A 12234-nucleotide genomic window follows, 5' to 3' on the forward strand; every position below is an offset into this window, starting at 1 on the left:
CTGTTTCTCCCTCCAGTGAAATCCGTGTATTGGTTCGAAGAATGCCAGTTGAAGGATTGCAACCATCCTCTCTGTGCACTGGACCTAAACGAAATTTCCTGGCAGATTAAAACGGTGTGCCAAGTGCTCTGCCAACTGAGTTACCCAAACATGACTCACGACCCGTCCTCACAACTTAAATTCCGCCAGTACCTCATTCTGGACACTGGACCTACACAAGCAGTTACCGTCTGGACCGCGATTTCGTATGACTTGGTAATCCCACGTACGCTGACTGCAATTTTGTACGTAACTCTCGTGACTCGACAAGCTGTGCGGCCATTCATGAACAGTATTCGAGTGGGCGTTTTCCAACTGGATAACGCTCGCCCACAAACCGCAGTTAAACGCAATAACCTCTAGAGAATGTCGACGTGTTGCCTTGACCTGCTCTATCACCAGATCTGTCTCCAATCGAGCACAGATGGAATATCATCAGAGAAGATATCCAGCGTTGTCCACTACCAGCATTAATCAACCCTGTACTGACCAACCAAGTGCATCAAGCGTGGAACTCCATCCCACAAACTGACATTCGGCACCCGTACAACCCATTTGCATGCTTGCATTCAACATTGCAATTGTTACATTGATTATTAATGTAACAATATTTCACATTCTCAATGACTTATCTCGCGCTTATATGAACCCGTTAATCACTTACACATGTTACCTAGACAAATGTATTCCAGAAATTTTTGTTACTCTGCAGTAATTATTTTTTGGTGCTGCGATTTTTTCTATCAGTATATTTTCATTCTCGGTCAGCCATTTAAACTGCAACACTGTGAAAGTGACATGCTGCAAAAATGGTGAGAAGTAGTGCATGCTTAGGTATGCAAATGACTAGCAATTCTGGACAACTGCACAGTATGTACTAATAAGGCTGTCTAAATTTTGTATGAAAGGAAATATTACATTAAAGAGTTCTCATTCAGAAACCACATTTGAATGCTGTTTGTGAGAAGATCGCATAAGAAGGTAACGTCTCCAGAATGTGACATGATGCGATAGTGGCATGATCGTAGCCTATAGAGGCTGCAATTTACTCAGTGTGCCATAGTTCCATTAGGACTGTGCCTTTGAAAAACAACTCATCCATTATGCTCATAAAATCACTGCATTAATTCCAAAGAACCTCTCTCTGAATCAACATACAGCTGAAGAGTTTAGAAAGTGTCACTATAGTGATTATTTTGGAATTGCATTGCGTACTGCAATACAATTTTGCTGGATGCCTTTAACTGCATCGCAACGGTGTCCTTTCACTGTTGATTACACTATGGAAAACCACTTGAAGTCGTCTGGGGCCAAATCCTGAGCGGGCGGCGGGCAGTCCTGGACTGTGATCCGTTTACAGGCCAAAAACTCACGCATGATCTTCGCATTGTGGGCTAGAGCGTTATCGTAGAGCAACGACCAGGGATCTGCCTCTCGCTATTTGACGAATTCTCGTCCAGGCACAAAACACATAACATCATGTTACTTCGCCGCTCCTCCACCATTCTCCGAGGAGGGACAAATACGTACTGTTACATTCGCGGTGAGGACGTCTGCTGTAGCAGCACTAGCACTTCGATCTTTTGGTAGGCTGTTGTTGAAATTTCAAGGATCGTAACGCCGCAACTCACCAGGAGATAGCACTGCAGTTTGGAGTTTGACACAAACAGTCCTAACTGAACTGGAACAAATCCTGTGTACCACTGCCAGAGTTCCTCAGGACCCGACGGCTATCACGCACATATGCCATACTCGATGTCATGCAGGACCTGAACTGCCCCACTTGAGTAGCGCCCGACTGGACAGACATATTGTTCGCCCAGCCGCACAGGGTCGCAAAACCACCTGAAGCCAGGAAATGGACTCGTTTGATGTGAGACAGTGCAACGACGCCTGGAGTTTTCTAGACCACCGGTGAGGTTTCCCTTGACACAGAGACAGAGGGTTTCGTACCGGCAGAGCTGTATCCATCGACAACACGGTTTCAGTGGTGTCACCATGTCTTTGACTTTCCAAAAATGGTTCAAATGGCTCTGAGCACTATGGAACTTAACATCTGAGGTTATCAGTCCCTTAGTATAACTTAAACCTAACTAACCTAAGGACATCGCACACAGCCAGGCCTGAGGCAGGATTCGAACCTGCGACAGTAGCGGTCGCGCGGTTCCAGACTGAAGCTCCTAGAACCGCTCCGCCCCAGATGCCGGGAGTTCTTCTTTTCAGACGAGTGCCAGATCTGCATATAGCATCGCGATAACGTAACTCGTTTGTGGAAACTGAGAAGAAGGAAAGTCACCAGATTTCTTTCTTCATCGTCATACAAAGCCCAGCATCAGGCGCGACATTATAGGGTGTCATTGTGTACATAATACGATCGCCTCCAGTTCGCATAGCCAGTAGTTGACAGCACTAAGTACGTTTCTGACATGTTAAGGCTGGTAGCTTTGCGCTATTTTAAGGTCTCCGTGGCCTTATCTTTCAAGATATGTATGTCGTCCATGCATTCGTGTACTACTTCGATACAGAGGGAGTTCAGATGTTGCCAAGGCCATCATGTTCTCCAGATCTCTCTATCAATGAAAAAAACCTGGCCCCATAATTGAAGAACATTGATATACTTGAAGCAGCAAGTAATACAGTACCCGCTTCTGACATTCAAGCTCAGTTAAACTCGATGGTCACCGAAGTTACAGCCATTGTTGCTGCCAGAGCTCATTGATTCGGTACGAAAATTCGTACCCTGCGCATCCCCAAATCCCCTACAGATTTAGTGTTTCCCTCCTACTATACTACATAAGCACAATAAGTAAATTTTCGTTATTTGCTACCATTTCTGGAGTTGCATTTCGTATTATAATTGCCCCTACATGGCTCACCCTCCGGTCAGATTTCGTTTCTACATCGATGTTTAACCATGTATCCTGCCGTTGTAGACGGACGTTTACAATCATTTCAACCCTCTAATAAATTCACACTTGTTATCAAATTAATAATCATAATTTCTTTTTTCTGTTACTTTTATCAGTGGTATAAAGTTTAGTTCAGCGAGACGCATCTTTACTTGTCATGTAAATTGCAGTTTAAGCTGTGATTGTTATTCTACAGAAGGACTATATCCGATATGGATTAAATGGCAAATCACACTTTGGTACGTTGAATAGAGGAGACGTAGGCTGAGAAAAATGGTAGACGATCGAGAAAACGTTATCGGAGTGCTGTCAGGTGGAACACGTGTGTTCTATGTGTCGGTGACTTAAAAGCAAGTATAAATGGAATATCGAACGAATTTGGACAGAAATGGGTGCAATACAGCACCTGACGTCCTGACTGTGTACTGCTACCCTTGCTCCAAACTCCTCCGCAGTAGCCGGCCGGCGTGGCCGAGCGGTTCTAGGAGCTTACTCTGGAACCGCGCGTCCACTACGGTCGCAGATTCGAATCCTGCCTCGGGCATGGATGTGTGTGATGTCCTTAGGTTAGTTAGGTTTAAGTAGTTCTAAGTTCTAGGGGACTGATGACCTCAGATGTTAAGTCCCATAGTTCTCAGAGCCATTTGAACCATTTTTTCCTCTGCAGTACCTCACATGGTGTGAAGCGCTTGGCACTGTTTGGGGGTGGCTGGTCGTTGACCGGAGACGTTCGGTTCGCTGGGTCAGTTCGCCATATTTGGGAACAATATGCCATTTTCGGGCCAAGTGGTAATTCGTTATTTTGTATTAATATGCCCGCGATTACACATGACAGTGGCTCACAAAAAATTCTGGTTACAATGAAAAAATTAACATAAGCAGAAAACAAGGAATTTGAGTTATTACTGAGGCTGCGTCATGTCATATTATTCAGAACTTCATGATTCAGTAAAGGTTTGATATGAAGTTTTCGTAGGAGCCTAGCGACCATTCTAGTGCGTATGAGTAGATCTGTCGTTAAACTGGCCAGGTCGCATAAAAAGACATATGGAAGGTGAAGAATGAGTATAGTGAACACAAAGTATGCATGATGCATTTCGGAATTAGTTCTTTCTTCAGAAATCCAAGTTCAAAGGTAGCACAAGGACACGAGCATTACCATTGTATACGCAAAGTGTACTCACCATGTACATGTACAGGTACATGTGCGTAACATGTACACAATTGGTAACACTCTTGAAACTTCCTGGCAGATTAAAACTGTGTGCCGGACCGAGACTCGAAATCGGGACCTTTGCATTTCGCGGGCAAGTGCTCTACCAACTGAGCTACCCAAGCACGACTCACACCCCGTCCTCACAGCTTTACTTCCGCCAGTACCTCGTCTCCTACCTTCCAAACTTCACAAAAGCTCTCCTGCGAACCTTGCAGAACTAGCACTCCTGGAAGAAAGGATATTGCGGAGACATGGCTTAGCCACAGCCTGGGGGATGTTTCCAGAATGAGATTTCCACTCTGCAGCGGAGTGTGCGCTGATATGAAACTTCCTGGCAGATTAAAACTGTGTGCCGCACCGAGACTCGAACTTGGGACCTTTGCTGTGAGGACGGGGTGTGAGTCGTGCTTGGGTAGCTCAGTTGGTAGAGCACTTTCCCGCGAAAGTTAAAGGTCCCGAGTTCGAGTCTCAGTCCGTCGCACAGTTTTAATCTGCCAGGAAGTTTCATATTAGCGAACACTCCGCTGCAGAGTGAAAATCTCATTCTGGGAAACACTCTTATTCTTGTGCTATCTTTGCACTGGGATTTCTGGAGAAGGAAATAATTCCGAAACGAGTCGTGCATACATTGTGCAATCAATAAAACCATTCTTCACCTGCTATCTGACTTTTAATGCGACGTAGGCAACTTAACTATAGATCTACACACATACAGCGTGAAGTTAACAAAAACGAAAAACTGTAGGGACGGATTCCAGAATAAGAACGGACGATGTGCATGCAACGACAACAGATCGTCCCGGAACACAGTACAGAGCAACTCTGTATCCACGTCACAACAGGTGTTCAAAGTGGCCTCCATGGGAGACAGTGTCATGCGGTCCTCCAAATCTAGTATACACATTTCGCCACCTACTTGCACGTCCGTTTGTCTGAAAGGACCCGTGACCAAAAAAACACCCATAAAGGGCTTCAAAAGTTGTGTGTTGTGGTTGGTGTCTGTGAAGGTACTCGTTCTGGTGTAGCCATGCTGCCTTATCAACCGTTTCCATCTACTTGGCCGTACACAAACACCATTTCGGCTTGTTACCGACATGAATATCGGACCATTCTGCTGATCACAGTACGCTGCGTCAATAACAGAACCTGCAACACGCAAGGAACACACCGCACGTGATCAGAGGAACTGTCATTCGTCAGCGCCATCTACCGTGGCGAAGAACCATGTCTGGACACGTGTTCATCGTAATCTTTTCCTCCGTTTCCAGTCAGGAATTCGTCCGTGCAGTTTGTTGGTTTTATTAATGTTCACCCTGTATAATGATTCACTCTAAATCCTTTCCCTAGATTTGACATAAATATACGTGCCCAAAATTAAAGCAAAAAGCTGCTGTTCCCCCGTGTTCTGTGTAATTCACGGTATAATCATACAAAATCTCAACAGATGTCCGTGCACTCGTGTTCCGCACTGAAGATGGCACCTATCGAACGGGCTAGGATTTGGCGGGTAGTCCACAGCGACAATCGCTGTGTATACGAGGTGCGGCTAGAAAAAAACCGGACTGATGCTGTAAAAAACATTTATTTACAATTTCATGTTATCTCCTTCAATGTACTCTCCTCCTCGGTCTCTACACCGCTCCATACGAATTTTCCACTGTTCATAGCAATGCTGCAGATCATTTTCGGTAAGTCCATACATTACTTCCGTCGCTTTTTCTTTTACTGCTTCAACAGTCTCAAATCTAGTTCCTTTCAAAGCTGACTTGACTTAAGGGAAAAGAAAAAAGTCACAGGGGGCCAAAAACAAGTGTACGGCGATGATTGTTTATCGCGAACACAAGTGTTTGAGTGGTTTAAACGATTTAAAGATGATCTAAGATGGGAATGTTGTGTTTTGCCAAAAACGTCTTCACTGACAACGCACTGTGAGCTGGGGCATGACTTTTTTTCTCCACAAATCGTTCCGTTTTCTCCGTACTCGCTCACGTAGGGTAGCCAGGACGCTAATGTAGTAATGCTGATTCACTGTCGTCCCTCTGGTACCCAATCAATGTGCACAATCCCTTTGATGTCAAAAAAACAATCATCATTGCCTTGAATTTCGATTTTGACATTCGTGCTTTTTTTTTTTTTTTTGTCGTGGAGAACCAGGAGTTTTCCAATGCATCGATTGGCGTTTAGTTTCGGGATCGTAAGTAAAAAACCACGATGCATCGCAAGTAATAACATTTTGTAAGAAGGTGGGATCACTTTCAATGTTTTCCAGGATGTCATAACAAATCATTCTTCGGCGTTCCTTCTGTTCAATTGTGAGACACTTTGGAACCATTTTTGAACACACTTTGTTCATGTTGAAACTTTCATGAAGAATCTGCCTAACACTTTCCTTGTCAACTCCTGTTAACGCAGACACTGCTCTGATTGTTAAACGGCGATCTTGTCGAACAAGTTTACCGATTTTTTCAATGTTTGCATCAGTTTTTGCTGACAATGGTCTGCCAGTGCGAGTGTCATCACTGGTGTCTTCGCGGCCATCTTTAAATCGTTTAAACCACTCAAACACTTGTGTTCGCGATAAACAATCATCGCCGTACACTTGTTGTAACATTACAGACGTTTCACTTGCAGATTTTCCTAGTTTGAAACAAAATTCGATGTTAACACGCTGTTCTTTCTGTACACTCAACATTTTCCGACGCACAGACAAAACGTCAACTACTTAAAACAGACGCCACGGGCAGACTGAGTGCAGGAGGCAGATGAAACTCGAGCAGTAGGCGGAGCGAGAGTCACGTGACAGGCCACGCGACTTTCAGCCTTATTGCGTTCGTTTTATTGTTTCACCAGTACTAGTCCGGTTTTTTTCTAGCCACACCTCGTACAGTCACAGACCGTGCAGCATGGCACAAAGAAGACGCCTACCAGATTCTCTACAGTGGAGCGCCATAAGAATAATGGAAGCAGGACAATCGCAAACTGATCTGACCTGAGGGCTTAATGTGAATAATTCCGTTGTTCATCGGGTGTGGCGACGATTTATAGAGACCGAAACAGTATTCCAAAGACCAGGTCAGGTCCGACCACGTGTGATACCAAAGTGAGGGGACCGTTATTTGGCCAGAAGGGCACGACGGTACCGCCTTAGCACTGCACGGCAACTGGCGTCTGACCACGCAGCATCTACTGGACGTGTTGTGTGGAGACAAACTGTGTACAGTAGGCTTCGGCAGAGTAGCCTTTATTGTAGGAGACCTTCTGTATGTGTCCGTCTGTTGCGTCTTCACAGAAGGGAACGTCTAGAGCGAAGCCGTCAACACGCCACCTGGACGGTCAAAACAGTGGGCCAATGTTCTTTTCGCAGATGAGTCCCGACTTGGTCTGAAGAGTGATTCTCGACGCATTCGCATCTGGAGGGAACGTGGAACACGATATCTGAATCCAAACATTGTGAAAAGAGACTGATATCGAGGAAGATCCTTAATGGTGTAGGCAGGGATTATGTTGACCACGCGAACACCTTTTCACGAAATTGTACGGGTGAATCGCCAAAGTTTGACTGCTGTCAAGTATCGCGACGAGATCTTGGGACCTCATGTGCGGTTCTTCCGAGGTGGAGTGGGTCCAGACTTTGTACTGATGTACGATGATGCTCGACCTCAGAGCGCACGGGTGGCTGATGTGTTCTTGGAAACGGAAGATACTGCATGCGTGGCGCGGCCTGCTCGCAGTCCCGATTTGAATCCCTGGAGGATGTCTGGGGCGCGCTAGGGAGACAGGTTACATCACGTCAGCATCCAGAAACTACTCTCCAAGACTTGAGAGCAGCTCTCAGGAAGAATGGGCTTTATTGCCTAAACATGGGACTGATGACGTCACTCACAGCATGCCCCGTCCTTGTCAGGCCTATATTGCTACCAGAGGTGCTAACGCCCCATGCTGAACACATTAATCAGTTGTCGGAATGCGTATACAAATCCGTTGAGTTGGAAAAGAAGAAGAACATTTTTGTCTACCGTTATGCATGTTGCAGTTGTTTACGTTCTGTGTTCTTTACGTTGTTTCTACTTTACTATCACCTGTTTACACTGTTTTGAGGCAAAATAAAGGCAACATTGCAAAATTTCCATTTGGGCACAAGTGTAGCTTATGAGTCGTGAACAAGATTTTTGTGCTCTTGGAAAGAAACAAGTCACTTGAAATTTCGTAAGAGAGATTGTGATTTCATGGGCTTTTTTTCTCCAACCGATGGAAGGGAGATTTTATGTTGTGCCACAATAATAGGTTGACGTTTTTATCAAAATTTTTCTACTTTCTTCTATTCTGTTGACAGATGATCTTTCTTTAACAAATCTTGGAAACGTGTGAAACAATTTAATACTACGTTGTGTCTGAGTCTAGAAGCTGCTGGACACATATTTCTCCGTTACTCATTGTTATAATATTTCTACCCCGATTTGGAGAAAAGGTCACGCAGGATGTATTCTGAAGTTAAGATGAAACTACCTAGATTCTTGTTCTATTGAGGTAGCCTGTAGCTGCCAGAGCTCATAACGTTGTTTGCATCGTTTCCTTGGAAAAAATGGAACGAGAAAATCGTTTCTGAGAAAGACACTGCCCAGGGTCGATGAATGATACAAAGGCGACGGGTAATTGGACGTTTCTGCAAACTGCAGTTTGTGTAAGAATGGATGTAACTCAGGAGACGTCAGGCAGCGCTGCGGTGAAAGGCCTTACGCGTAAAACCTTCTTCTTGTGTTCGCAACCACGGAAATACCTTCACCAGCTCCTTTATTTAAGAGAGGAAAATTACAGTGGGTCGCCGATTGTATGTCGTGGTTTATGCTTGCCGCAGTAAGAAAGGGAGGCTGGAACCTCGATAAGTCTTAATTATCTGTCCAAAGCGCCGCGCTCGAGGTTTCGATTTGTTTGAAATGTCTGCGAGATTTGAGTACGTGGAACACGCTATCCCACAGAACCGTTTTCGACGACAATTGTCTATGCACTCTCAGACTCAGTGGTTGACATCAGACTTGATATTTTAATTTGATGTAATGATCCCGCTGTTTCGTAAGAAAAGTTTTAATCTTTTTTTTTTTTTTTTTTTGTGTGTAACTCCTCCCTACAAAGCTGTCTTCTGTTCGAGAGTCTGATCATACATAGGACGATCAGTTATGCCCACCTCTTCAGTTTAATTAAATTTTCTAACAAGCGCACCCTCGTGATAGGGAAGGATACTGTCCATTCATGAGTCTAAGTGGTCACAGGAATAGAAGCACTGCAATGAAAGAGATCCACACACTTAAATATTAATTAATAAATGAATAATGCGTTATATATTAACAAACACTCTTTCTTCAATGCTTCTCAGTTGGTGTGCTTCTCAACTGTAGATACCCGCTGCTTCCTGTCTGTTCAACAGAATTTAACTTCTATTTATTAACCAAACATATTACAGCTAACTTTTTTCACGTACCTTCAGTTGCTTACAAAAGAAATGGTTACTGTAATATAGTTTTTAATAATTTGCTTAGCTATATTTTTAGACGTTTAGTTAAGATATAAGGTACACTAGTGTGCAAAACTTAAGGACAAAAACAACTTTCACATGATGCTTCACTGCCAAGTAACGTAGCTCGATGAAACTTGGACCATTCGTAGAAAGAACTGGTACAGTGCAGTACAGAAGGTAGCTGAAAGAAACACGCAATGTGACGAAAAGAAATGATACTTTTATTCAAAGACAGTTATTACAATGAAGTTAACATGATTCACGATGATCCCCTGCATATTACAAAATGCATGACACGCTTCTTAATAGGATGCTTGATTACCACAAGTACTAAATAAAACCTAGATCGAATCTAAATGCTCCGAAATACGAGATGTATAAACATAATGAAACACAAATGAATTGACCAAGCACCATTTTAGGGGGAAGGAGACGTTTTCACCAGATATAATGCGTTGTGTCACTCAAACTACATATTCTCACTATACAAAATCGTAGCTTCGTAATGCTCCCAATACGAGATGTAAACGTGGCTACAGAAATTCTACATCCACATCTACATGGATACTCTGGAAATCACATTCAAGTGTCTGGAAGAGGGTTCATCGAACCACATTCATACTTATCTATTATTCCAACCTCGTATAGCGGCCGGAAAGAATGAACAGCTATATCTTTCCGTAGGAGCTCTAATTTCCCTTATTTTGTCTTGGTGATCGTTCCTACTTATGTAGGTCGGTGCCAACAAAATATTTTCGCATTCGGAGGAGAAAGTTGGTGCTTGGAATTTCGTGACAAGATTCCGTAACTACGAAAAACGCCTATCTTTTAATGATTTCCAGCCCAAATCCTGTATCATTTTTGTGGCACTCTCTCCCATATTTCGCGATAATACAAAACGTGCTGCCTTTCAATGAACTTTTTCGGTGTACTCCGTCAGTCCTATCTGGCAAGGATCCCACACCGCGCAGCAGTATTCTAAAAGAGGACGGACAAGCGTAATGTAGGCAGTCTCCTTAGTAGATCTGTTAGATTTTCTAAGTGTCCTGCCAATAAAACGCAGTCTTTGGTTAGCCTTCCCCACAACATTTTCTATGTGTTCCTTCCAATTTAAGTTGTTCGTAATTGTAATACCTAAGTATTTAGTTGAATTTACGGCTTTTAGATTAGACAGATTTATCGTGTGACCGAAGTTTATCGAGTTCCTTTTAGCACTCATGTGGATGACCTTACACTTTTCGTTATTTAGGGTCAACTGCCATTTTTGTCACCATGCAGATATCTTTTTCTAAATTGCTCTGCAGTTTGTTTTGATCTTCTAATGACTTTATTAGTCGATAAACGACAGCGTCATCTGCAAACCACCGAAAATGGCTGCTCAGATTGTCTCCAAAATCGTTTATATAGATAAGGAACAGCAAAGGGCATATAATACTACCTTGGGGAACGCCAGAAATCACTTCCGTTTTACTCGATGACTTTCCCTCTGACAGGAAATCATAAATCCAGTCACATAACTGAGACGATATTCCATAAGCACGCAATTTCACTACGAGCCGCTTGTGTGACACAGTGTCAAAAGCCTTCCGGAAATCCAGAAATACGGAATCGATCTGAAATCCCTTGTCAGTAGCACTCAGAACTTCATGTGAATAAAGATCTAGTTGTGTTTCACAGGAACGATGTTTTCTAAAGCCATGTTGACTGTGTGTCAATAGACCGTTTTCTTCGAGGTAAGTGATAGGTAAGCTCCACACACAGAGACAGGGGAAAGCTTGAGATCATGAAAATATGATCTTTGTACCAAAATGAAATTACTTATCAGAATATGTTACAATTTTGAGTACAAAACACAACGTCACTGCTGTTGTAACTTAACGAGAAAAATACCTTCCCTACCATGAGGGTGCAACTGTTAAAAAATTAAATAAACTGAAAAGGTGGGCGTAAGTGATTGTTTTACATATGATTCGGTCCTCTAATGGGAGGCAGCTATGCCGAGAGATATTACATAAAAAATTTATATGGCTCTCATCGTGGCACTACTGACAAAATTTACACGTTAAGGAGCATTTGTTGATGAATAAAGTTTAATATCTGTACCACACTTTGCAATGCAAAATGGACCACAAACCAATATCTATATTTTGTTTATGTCTTCTCAAAGTAATGCAGCTAATGTAACTAATATAACTTACAGGATAGTTGATGAGTTCAATTCGACCTTCGTGCCATACATTACAGGAAACAGAACATGAAACAATCTGTTATTCAGTGTTATAAACCACATATTGCCACTACTGCTAATCTAACTTACAGTTTAAGGACACTTATCAACAAGGAAATTTTGATATTTGTACAAAAGGAAACAATGCTATTCCCTTGTCTAAATTCATCAAAACGTCGTCTTAGATTGGCTAGGCCCAATATCAAAGTCAGCCAAGCATTATGGTGATCGTAATCCTAAGGTATTAACACTATCTTGAACCACAAAACGTCTGACATATTCTGCTGATAACACTAACTGAAGGTACCACACAGTGCAGACTACATGTCAC

Source organism: Schistocerca nitens, chromosome 5 (genome assembly GCF_023898315.1).
Source record: "Schistocerca nitens isolate TAMUIC-IGC-003100 chromosome 5, iqSchNite1.1, whole genome shotgun sequence".
Taxonomy (NCBI): Eukaryota; Metazoa; Arthropoda; class Insecta; order Orthoptera; family Acrididae; genus Schistocerca; species Schistocerca nitens.